Raw genomic sequence first — 12,087 nt, 5'->3', positions numbered from 1 at the left:
CTTCCTCCTATATATACCTACGTACCCCCAAACCATCAGAAGCGCCTCACGAAAACCTAATTCCACCGCCGCAACCTTCTGTACCCGTGAAATCCCATCTTTGGGGCCTTTTCCGGCGTCCTGCCGGAGGGGGCATTGATCACGGAGGGCTTCTACATCAACACCATAGCCTCTCCGATGATGTGTGAGTAGTTTACCTCAGACCTTCGGGTCCATAGTTATTAGCTAGATGGCTTCTTCTCTCTCTTTGGATCTCAATACAAAGTTCTTCTCGATTCTTTTGGAGATCTATTCGATGTAATCTTCTTTTGCGGTGTGTTTGTCGAGATCCGATGAATTGTGGGTTTATGATCAAGATTATCTATGAACAATATTTGAATATTCTCTGAATTCTTTTATGTATGATTGGTTATCTTTGCAAGTCTCTTCGAATTATCAGTTTGGTTTGGCCTACTAGATTGATATTTCTTGCCATGGGAGAAGTGCTTAGCTTTGGGTTCAATCTTGCGGTGCTCAATCCCAGTGACAGTAGGGGATACGACACGTATTGTATTGTTGCCATCGAGGATAAAAAGATGGGGTTTATATCATATTGCATGAGTTTATCCCTCTACATCATGTCATCTTGCTTAAAGCGTTACTTCGTTCTTATGAACTTAATACTCTAGATGCATGCTGGATAGCAGTCGATGTGTGGAGTAATAGTAGTAGATGCAGAATCGTTTCGGTCTACTTGTCACGGACATGATGCCTATATACATGATCATACCTAGATATTCTCATAACTATGCTCAATTCTATCAATTGCTCGACAGTAATTTGTTCACCCACTGTAATACTTATGCTATCTTGAGTGAAGCCACTAGTGAAACCTATGGCCCCCGGGTCTATTTTCCATCATATTAATCTCCCGTTATTTCCATTACTGTTTACTTGCTTTCTTTATTTTTACTCTTTATCATAAAATTGCCAAAAAAATTATCTTATCATCTCTATCAGATCTCACTCTTGTAAGTGACCGTGAAGGGATTGACAACCCCTTTATCGTGGTTGTTGCGAGGTTCTTATTTGTTTGTGTAGGTGCGTGGGACTCGAGCGTAGCCTCCTACTAGATTGATACCTTGGTTCTCAAAAACAGAGGGAAATACTTACGCTACTTTATTGCATCACCCTTTCCTCTTCAAGGGAAAACCAACGCAGTGCTCAAGAGGTAGCAAGAAGGATTTCTGGCGCCGTTGCCGGGGAGTCTACGCACAAGTCAAGACATACCAAGTACCCATCACAAACTCGTATCCCTCACATTACATTATTTTCCATTTGCCTCTCGTTTTCCTCTCCCCCACTTCACCCTTGTCGTTTTATTCGCCCTCTCTTTCCGTTCGCCCTCTTTTTCGCTTGCTTCTTGTTCGTTCGTGTGTTGGATTGCTTGCTTGTCACGATGGCTCAAGATAATACTAAATTATGTGACTTTGCCAATACCAACAACAATGATTTTCTTAGCATTCCGATTGCTCCTCTTACGGAAGTTGAATCTTGTGAAATTAATGCTGCTTTGTTGAATCTTGCCATGAAAGATCAATTCGCCGGCCTTCCTAGTGAAGATGCCGCTACCCATCTAAATAGCTTTGTTGATTTGTGTGATATGCAAAAGAAGAAAGATGTGGACAATGATATTGTTAAATTGAAGCTATTTCCGTTTTCTCTTAGAGATCGTGCTAAAACCTGGTTTTCGTCTTTGCCTAAAAATAGTATTGATTCTTGGAATAAGTGCAAAGATGCTTTTATCTCTAAGTATTTCCCTCCCGCTAAAATCATCTCTCTTAGAAATGATATTATGAATTTTAAGCAAGTTGATCATGAACATGTTGCACAAGCTTGGGAGAGGATGAAATTAATGATACGTAATTGTCCTACTCATGGTTTGAATTTATGAATGATTATACAAAATTTCTATGCCGGATTGAATTTTGCTTCTAGAAATCTTTTAGATTCGGCCGTGGGAGGTACTTTTATGGAAATCACTTTAGGAGAAGCTACTAAACTCCTAGATAATATTATGGTTAATTATTCTCAATGGCACACTGAAAGATCTACTAGTAAAAAGGTGCATGCGATAGAAGAAATTAATGTTTTGAATAGAAAGATGGATGAACTTATGAAATTGTTTGCTAATAAGAGTGCTGCTTCTGATCCTAATGATATGCCTTTGTCTACTTTGATTGAGAATAATAATTTTGATAGATTTTTCTGAGTTCCAGAAGTTTGCGTTAGTTACAGATTACTACAGACTGTTCTGTTTTTGACAGATTCTGTTTTTCGTGTGTTGTTTGCTTATTTTGATGAATCTATGGCTAGTAAAATAGTTTATAAACCATAGAGAAGTTGGAATACAGTAGGTTTAACACCAATATAAATAAAGAATGAGTTCATTACAATACCTTGAAGTGGTGTTTTGTTTTCTTTTGCTAACGGAGCTCACGAGATTTTCTGTTAAGTTTTGTGTTGTAAAGTTTTCAAGTTTTGGGTAAGGATTTGATGGATTATGGAACAAGGATTGGCAAGAGCCTAAGCTTGGGGATGCCCATGGCACCCCAAGGTAAAATTCAAGGATAACCAAAAGCTTAAGCTTGGGGATGCCCCGGAAGGCATCCCCTCTTTCGTCTTCATCCATCGGTAACTTTACTTGAAGCTATATTTTTATTCACCACATGATATGCGTTTTGCTTGGAGCGTCTTGTATGATTTGAGACTTTTCTTTTTAGTTTACCACAATCATCCTCGCTGAATACACTTTTGAGAGAGACACACATGATTCGGAATTTGTTAGAATACTCTATGTGCTTCACTTATATCTTTTGAGCTATATAGTCTTTGCTCTAGTGCTTCACTTATATCTTTTAGAGCACGGCGGTGGTTGTATTTTATAGAAATTATTGATCTCTCATGCTTCACTTATATTATTTTGAGAGTCTTAAACAACATGGTAATTTGCTTTAATTGTGAAATTAATCTTCCATATTGAGTTCATTGAATATCATGAGAAGTTAGATACTTGATAAGTGTTTTGAGATATAAAGGTGGTAATATTAGAGTGTGCTAGTTGAGTAATTGTGAAATTGAGAAATACTTGTGTTAAAGTTGGCAAGTCCCATTGCATGCACGTATTGTCACGACCGGTTTTTCAATAAAATATTTATTGAAAGACCAATCCCTTTTACGGACCAGTAAAGAAGAATTCCTTCTCACTGGTAGACAATATCTTGGTCACAGAAGAAAAATACCAGGAGTACTGAATATAATACAAGGTTGAGCGGAGACTGCTCAACAATTTATTACATGAACGCCGATAAAACATAACGGCGGATAGGGTGGCAATGACTACTAACTCACGATAACAACGGTGGTGGAAATATCACCGCGAAGTGGGTGATATGACTCCTGAAAACTACAACTCTTTGAGCGTCGGAGTGAGGCTCGAGGAGACTTATTGCGGGTGGCGGAAGCGTATATAATACAAGTGACCAATATCCAAGATCGCACAGGACTGACTGGGACTCCTCTAGGCGTCGGACGCACTATCAAACTCTTCATCCAAGAGATCGCCTTCGTCAACATCTGGCCAAATCAACAAGCCAGGTGAGTACTATGAAAGTACTCGCAAGACAGTTCGGACATAAGATATAACAAATGTAAACATGAAGCATGTGAACAGATTAACAAATGCGTTCAGACATAGAGATAATAATGCATGGGAAAATAACAGAGAAGTCGGGCGGTAGTCCTCCCGAAATCCCAAAAATAAATACTGGGTGCCAAACGAGGGTCTGAATGACTCCTCGAGAGGAAACTGCAAGAATAGTAATACCGGTGCCAAACGAGGGTCTGAATGACTCCTCGAGAGGAAACTGCAAGAATAATAATGCCGCAGTCGGGCGTCAGGGCGACACCACATAAAGGGCTTATAACAGAAAATAAAAGACAAACATGCCACAGTCGGACGTCGGAGCGACATCACATAAAGGGCTTATATTGAAAGTAAAAGACAAACATGCCACAGTCGGACGTCTGAGCGACATCACATAAAGGGCTTATATTGTAGCTCAATAATTCAGTAGTTCGAGAACATAAATTATTATGAGTACGAGACAAAAATAAGGTTAGTCCATCCGCAGGAATAACAATTAAACTGGGTTTACCACTTGAGCTTGTCCACCGGGGATAAATTTCCACGAGGATAGATATGGATATACTGATCACCCTACTTGATCATGGATACGATGACTCGGAAGGATTTGACTCTGCAGAGTTTGTACTTAACCACAGCCAACGGATTTCAGTAGTCACGGGGACTAGTTCCGTTTACGGTGTTTTGGAAGAAACACGTCTAACCAGTACACACCCATTCAACATTCTGAAGCCAGGGATCACCCTCGGCAACGTTCAAGAAAAACCTTGAGACGGGGAGGCTACAACCTCGCGTAGCATGGGATCAAATTTCTATACGCGCGCTCTAAGGGGGTGCCCCCCCTCTCGGTCCCAACCGGAAACACCCATGCCCCCTGACCGGATGACTGGCTTTAATCCAGGGCCATGGAACCATCATCCCGGCCCCTTTGTTTGGTGTGTACACGGAAAGAGGTTACCAACTTACTAAACTGCATCCTGGCAAAGAAACATGTGGTAGCACGGAAGGGAAAAGAACGATAACGTGACTCCGTCCACGTTAACGTCGGAATTTGACGGATGACGCAAGGCTGGTATGCTACAACAGTACCAGCTTGCTGCCCTTCATGTCACCACATGATTAGGCCATCACTCACCAGAGATCATCGCAACTTTGGAACATGCGGGTAGTTGCCTCACAAGCAACGAGGTACTCACCGACACTCATATGCCACGCACAAACTTACACGCAAACATGCAAAACACCTATCATATCAAAGGTTCAAACATGCTTGCCTGGTTCGGAGAAGTCGGAGTCTAGCTTGGCGAAGTTCGCGGCTCCGTCACCTCTTCCGGAACCTACGGCATAACGAAAACGGGCACTAACGTGAAAACCAACGCGTGCATAAAAACTTCTCCAAATTTTTTCCAAATAAATCCCATAAAAAACTAGACAAAATTTTAAGACTGTCAGAAAAAGAATCACTCAAAAATCACTTTTTATTAAAAAGTTATAAAGGTTTCTGTCCAGGGACTCATCTGTAATGAAACAGAAAAGTTCCAGGGGTTTAACTGAGAAAACAGAAAACGCTTCGGAAAGAAACGCGGCAGCTCAAAAGGGAAAACGTATTTTGCCCGAAGGCGCCAACCGAAAATGTTTCGAGAGAGAGAAAGAAGAGAGGCTGACATGGGGGTCCCACATGTCAGGTTTAAAAGTTCGCCAGCGTCCGAAGACTGCGGTGGTCGCCGGCGTCGAACCACGGCGAGATAGGGAGATCGGAGTGTACCAAGAGCTTCAGCGTGTCCTTCCGCGTCGGTGGGTGGTGGACTCGACCGACGGAGAGCACCACGTCAACGGCGACACTTTATCCGGCGGACGGCGGCTCGGGTGATGGTGGAGAACTCCGGTGGGTGCTACAAACTCCGAATTGAAGCGCGGGTCAGAAGAGTGGATGCATAGGGGAGCTACTGGCAAGAGATGGGAGGCAGAGGCGCACGCACGGGAGCGAATCGAGCTGGATCCCGTGGCGGGTCGCGGCGGCCGGAGTTGAGGAAGGAGACCTCCTCGGGGCTCTTCCAGTGGCTTGGTGTGGTCTAGGTGGAGTGTAGAGGTGGTGTGGGTTCGAGTTGAAGCTCGGGGCCTCTATTTATAGGCGGATCGAGGGGGTGGCCGTGAACGGAGAATCTCCGGCGAGCAATTACGGCAATGTAGTGGATTGGTAGGGGGTTTAGGTGGCCAGGCAGCATCAGTGGGAGTTGCTGGTGTCGTTCCCCTGCTAATCCCGGTCGGTCTTGGCGTAATGGCGTCGGTCCACGGTGGGGTGGCCGCACGGGCACGTCGGCGGCAGAGAGCGCGCTCCGCGCCCAGCGGTTCACGACGAGGGTGGCAGCGCGCACTGGGGAGTGGGTGGCCACGCGGCGATCTCCGGTGGCTTGGGCGGCGCTGAGTGGCGCCGTTTGCGCCGCGCCTCTCTCTGGCGGCCGCAAAGCCGCCGCTGGCGTCGGTCACGGGGCAGCGCACCTCCTCCAGCACGTCGCCGACGCCCGCAAGCATCCAGGCGCTCGTGCGGTGCAGGAACAAGGGGGAGGGGACGGGGAGCAAGGCGCCAACGCGGCACTGTCGAGATCGACAACATGTTCTGAAGAAAACGACAGTAGATCACTGAACTGTATTTCTGAATCTCTGAACTTGACATTGACAATGCTCTGCAGGTGTTCGACAGAATGATTTGGCATGAAGAAAATTTTTCCTGGAGCTGGGACTTGGTGAGATGACCTCTCAATGCACCCAGAGGCTGCCTGATTTTACTCAGAATTTTTGGAGAAGGATTTGAATGAATTTCATCAAATTTGGCAAATCTGGTCCAAACTTGCAGCAAGTATAGTTGGAAATATTTGAACTGAAGACCAGTGGATCTTCATGGATCTTGGTTGAGGGTTCAAAGGACTAGGAAGGGAAAAAGGTTTGGGGGCAAAAATCAAAGCAGAAAGAGTAGTTCCTTTGTAAACCTCCAAGGGCTAGAATAGAGGGCAGAAAATGTTTTGATAGGATTTAAATGGAAAATAAACATATGGAGAGGTTCATCTTGCTGGATTTGATGTAAATCATGATCTAAAGATGAGGGAAGGTTTATGAGAGTGGATTTGCACTAAGGCCATGGCAAGGGAGATTTGTTGAAAGTGGTAAAGGATTATTCCAAAAGCTATGGAGTATTTTCAAAGAAATCTTCAAAAGACATTTTTCTCAAGTGAAAAGCATTTTCGTTTGAGTCCAAATAAAAAGCAAGAATCTCCAAGACCAGAAACAAGTCTTGGGTGAATCCAAATAAAACTCTTGCCATAAAAAAATATTTTGAAAGGGAGGGTTCTTTTGAAGAAGAATTTAAATCACCTCCCTCAAGCCAAATAATTTTTTTTGAAAAATCCAATAAAATTTTGGGTGTCACAACACCTACCCCCTTAGGAAAAATCTCGTCCTCGAGATTTCAGCTGGTCCTCGAATAGATATGGATATTCTGCCTGGAGAAAATCTTCCCTTTCCCATGTAGCTTCATCCTCAGTGTGGTTGCTCCACTGAACTCTGAAAAACTTTGTCGTTTTCTGACGGGTCCTCCGTTCAGACACTTCTAGTATCTTTACTGGCCGCTCTCTGTAGGTGAGATCTGGTTGCACATCAATGCTCTCGTGAGATACATGCTTCTCCTGGTTACTCACACATTTTCTCAATTGGGAGACGTGGAATACGTCATGGACGTCTGACAGCTCCTTGGGTAAGTCTAGTTTGTAGGCCACTGTGCCTCTTCGTGCCTCTACACGAAATGGTCCGATAAATCTCGGGGCTAGCTTCCCCTTAATTTTGAACCGTTGCAGGCCCCTCATAGGAGACACTCGTAGGTATACGGAATCACCGGGTTCAAAGCTGACCTCACGATGTTTTTGATCGTAGTAGCTCTTTTGTCGGCTCTGCGCTGTCTTGAGTCTATCCCTGATCTGCTTAACTTTCTCCTCGGCCTCTTTAAGCATGTCTGGGCCGAAGATACGGCTGTCACCCGTTTCTGACCAATTCAGTGGGGTACGGCACCTTCGCCCGTACAATGCTTCAAAGGGTGCCATTTGTAAGCTGGCTTGGTAACTGTTGTTGTAAGCAAACTCGGCATACGGCAAACTCTCTTCCCAACTGGACCCATAGGTGAGCACACAGGCTCTCAGCATATCCTCTAGGATTTGGTTTACACGTTCTGTTTGTCCATCAGTCTGAGGGTGGTACGCTGTACTGAAAGCTAGTTGCGTGCCCAGAGCTTGTTGCAGGTGATCCCAAAATTTGGAGACAAATTGTGTGCCTCGGTCGGATATTATAGTCTTTGGGACTCCATGCAAACAAACTATACGGGAGAGATAAAGTTTGGCCAGTCTTTGTGTGGAGTAGGTAGTCTTCACGGGAATGAAATGAGCAACCTTGGTTAGTCGGTCTGTGATGACCCATATGGCGTCATTTCCGCGTTGTGATCGAGGTAATCCGACAAGGAAGTCTATTCCTATTTCATCCCATTTCCACTCCGGTATCCTGTTTGGCTGGAGCAGCCCTGCTGGCTTTTGATGCTCGGCCTTGATGCGCTGACATGAATCGCAACAAGCAATAAATGTGGCTATATCTCTTTTCATACCGTGCCACCAAAATCTTTCTTGAATGTCCTTGTACATCTTGGTTCCTCCAGGATGGATCGAGTATGGTGCGGTGTGGCTTTCGGTTAGGATTTGTTGCATGAGTTCCTCAATGTTAGGTACGCAAAGTCTGTCTCCGTACCATAATATTCCTTCACTGTCTGTGACGAACTCTGAAGCCTTACCAAGGTTCATTTTCTTCTTTATACCTTCGATGCTGGGATGTCCCTGTTGAGCCTTCTTAATCTGTTCCACTAGGGTGGGTTGTATCTCCAGATTTTATACGGTGCCCTCAGAGACTAACACCATGTTGAGCCTAGCGAACTCTTGCTGAAACTCAGGCCTCAAGTTTTGCGGACCGTCATTGTCCGGGCTGGGGTTTCGACTAAGGGCATCGGCCACTACATTTGCTTTTCCTGGATGGTAGTGAATGCCGACATCATAGTCCTTGACCAATTCCAACCAGCGTCGTTGGCGTAAATTTAGCTCTGGCTGTGTGAAAATATATTTGAGGCTCTTATGGTCTGTATATATTTCACAGCGATTTCCCAACAGAAAGTGCCTCCACTCCTTGAGTGCATGTATGACTGCTACTAGCTCCAAGTCATGTGTTGGGTAATTTGCCTCATGTTTTCGCAGCTGCCTGGAGGCATACGCGACAACTTTGCCATCCTGCATTAGCACACACCCGAGACCCTTTCGGGACGCGTCACAATACACTTCAAAACTCTTGTGTATGTCTGGCACAGTTAAGACCGGTGCGGTTGTCAGCTTCTTCTTGAGTTCTTGGAAGCTTTTCTCGCATGCTTCCGTCCATACAAATTTCTTGTCTTTCTTGAGCAACTGTGTTATTGGTTTTGCCACAGTGGAGAATCCTTCAATAATTCTTCTGTAATATCCGGCCATTCCCAGGAAACTCCGCACATCTGTAACGTTGGCGGGTGGCTTCCAGTCAAGTATGGCTTTGACTTTTTCTGGGTCTACGGCCACGCCTTCTTGGTTCAATATATGGCCTAGGAAACCAACTTGTCTTAGCCAAAATTCACACTTGCTAAATTTGGCGTACAACTGATGTTTCCTTAATTCTCCCAAAACAATTTTGAGATGCTCAGCATGCTCTTCTGGTGTCCTTGAGTAAACCAGAATATCGTCAATGAATACCACAACAAATTTGTCCATGAATTTCATAAACACTTTGTTCATGAGGTGGACGAAATATGCGGGGGCGTTCGTTAGTCCAAAAAGCATCACTGTGAACTCATATAACCCATATCTGGAAGTGAATGCTGTTTTAGGGATATCTTCTGTCCGTACCTTCAATTGATGATATCCCGATCTCAAATCAATTTTTGAGAACACCTTGGCTTGTGCGAGCTGGTCAAACAAATCATTTATCCGTGGCATCGGATATTTGTTTTTGATGGTGACCATATTGAGAGCTCGATAGTCTATACACAGTCTCAGTGTCCCATCCTTTTTCTTGGCGAATAAAACTGGCGATCCCCATGGTGAGGAGCTGGCTCGAATAAAGCCTTTGTCCAATAATTCCTTTATCTGCTTCTTCAACTCTACCAATTCTGAGGGTGCCATTCTATAAGGTTTCTTATAGATGGGCGTGGTGCCAGGTGCTAGTTCGATGCTGAACTCTATCTCTCGGTCTGGTGGCATGCCTGGTAATTCTTCAAGAAACACGTTAGGAAACTCGCATACCACTGGAACTTTTCTCAGTTCTGAAATGTCCACTTTGTTCAGTTTTGGTTGCCGTGACCGTGGCCTTTCTTGAGCTGTAACCTTTATTGTTTTGCCATGTTGGTGAGTGAGAATCACGGTCCGATTGAAACAGTCAATGAATCCTTTGTTGGTGGTTAACCAGTCCATCCCTAAAATGACATCCAGTCCTTTATTTTCCAACACGATGAGATTAGCTTGGAACTTTAGTCCTTCGAACTCAATGATTACTCCTTGGCAGTAACTCTGAGTGATTTGCTTACTTCCGGGGGACTTGATGATCATAGATTTTTCCAAGGGGAGTATCGGAAAACCATGTTGCAAAACAAAACTCTTCGAAACAAACGAATGGGAAGCTCCAGAATCAAACAAAACCGTGGCAGGTACTGTGTTGACAGGGAACGTACCGAGCACGATGTCTGGGGCATTCTGCGCTTCTTCCCTGGTCACATGGTTCAGGTGACCCTTCCTGTGGTTGTTGTTGGGATTGAAATTGTTGCGCTTGGGGGCTGGATTGTTCCCACCATTGTTTGGCTTGGGGGCCGCGTTTCTCGGTTTTGGGCATTGTTTAGCATAGTTCCCTTCTTCACCGCAAGCATAGCAGGTGACCCCTGGACGGTACGTGAACTCTTTGTCCCTGGCATGAAACTGTCTGACGGGCCTTAGATCAGTAGTCGTGGATCTCCTTGCTTCTGTCCTTGGAACCTCAGTCTTGCTTCGGTTGTTGCGGGCAAGAGTCGTCTTGTCCCTCTTTCACTTACGGATATCTTCCAGACTACGGCGCTCATTTTCCAATGTAATGGCCTTGTCAACCAGAGTTTTAAAATCCGGGAAGGTGTGTACAATCAGTTGGCATCTTAGTGCTGGTGCCAGGCCGTCCAGGAATTTTTCCATCTTCTTGTTCTCTGTCATGTGCTCGTCGTAGGCATAACGAGATAGCTGGGTAAACTGACCATTGTATTCTGTCACTGACATGCCTCTCTGCTTCAGGTCATCAAATTCTCTCTTCTTGATTTTTATGATGCTCCTGGGGATGTGTGCCCCACGAAAGCCTTCCTTGAACTCCTCCCAGGTGATGTTGTGTTCACTGGGGTGCATGTGTAGGAAGTTTTCCCACCATGCTGCAGCTGCTCCAGTAAGGTATTGTGGTGCATAAAGCACCTTCTCATGATCTGAGCACTGAGCAATAATCAGCTTCCTTTCGATGTCGCGAAGCCAATCATCGGCTTCTAGCGGCCTATCGGTGTGTGCAAACGTTGAAGGGCGAGTTTTCTGTAACTCAGATAACTTGGAATGAGGCTGATAGGGTTCACGGTGGTTTCCCATATTGATGACGTGATTCATCATCTCTTGGTGTTGTTGCTGGCTTTGTTCGAAGAGACGACATACTTGAGACAGGGCTGCTTCGCTGTCCTGTTGACTGGACTGACCCTGAGTGAAATTGTTGCTAGTCTGTGTCCCATAAACTTCTTCTGGCTGATTGGGCATGGAGCGAGTCCACGGGCGAGACATTTTTCCAGTCTGGGGTATTATTTTGCAAAACCCATGAGAAGAACTGTGTGGCACAAGGAAAATCTTGCAAAGGCAACAATTTAAAAGACCTCAAGATTTTTCAAGAAAACATAAACGATTTTTGCACGGAGAAGAACTGCTTAGCACAAATCTTACACGCGAAAAACAAACACATGATACAGCACTCAGGATGTGCGTACACAATCCTGACATGCTATTTAGACTAGCGTACTCCTCCGGAAAGCAGCAAACACACTAATACAAACTAGCGTATAGAGAAAACACATCATACAAGCAGACATAACGTGCGGCTACTCGGCGCTCTCAGTCGGAGATGGTGACGATGTCCTTTCCCTTGCCGAGGGCAAGACTCAGCGGTGCAGGAGAATCAACCTCCACCTCCTCTCTAGCTGGCTCCTGGCGCGTAACACTGCGCTGCGGTGACGATGCGGGGGCGACAGGCGGCAGAGCGGGTGCGGCAGGCGGTGCAGCTCTGACTGGAGTAGGAGCGATGACTCGGTC

This window comes from Triticum aestivum, chromosome 7D, assembly GCF_018294505.1.
Source record: "Triticum aestivum cultivar Chinese Spring chromosome 7D, IWGSC CS RefSeq v2.1, whole genome shotgun sequence".
NCBI lineage: Eukaryota > Viridiplantae > Streptophyta > Magnoliopsida > Poales > Poaceae > Triticum > Triticum aestivum.
The sequence above is the reverse complement of the archived record's forward strand: the minus strand, read 5'-3'. Positions refer to the sequence as shown.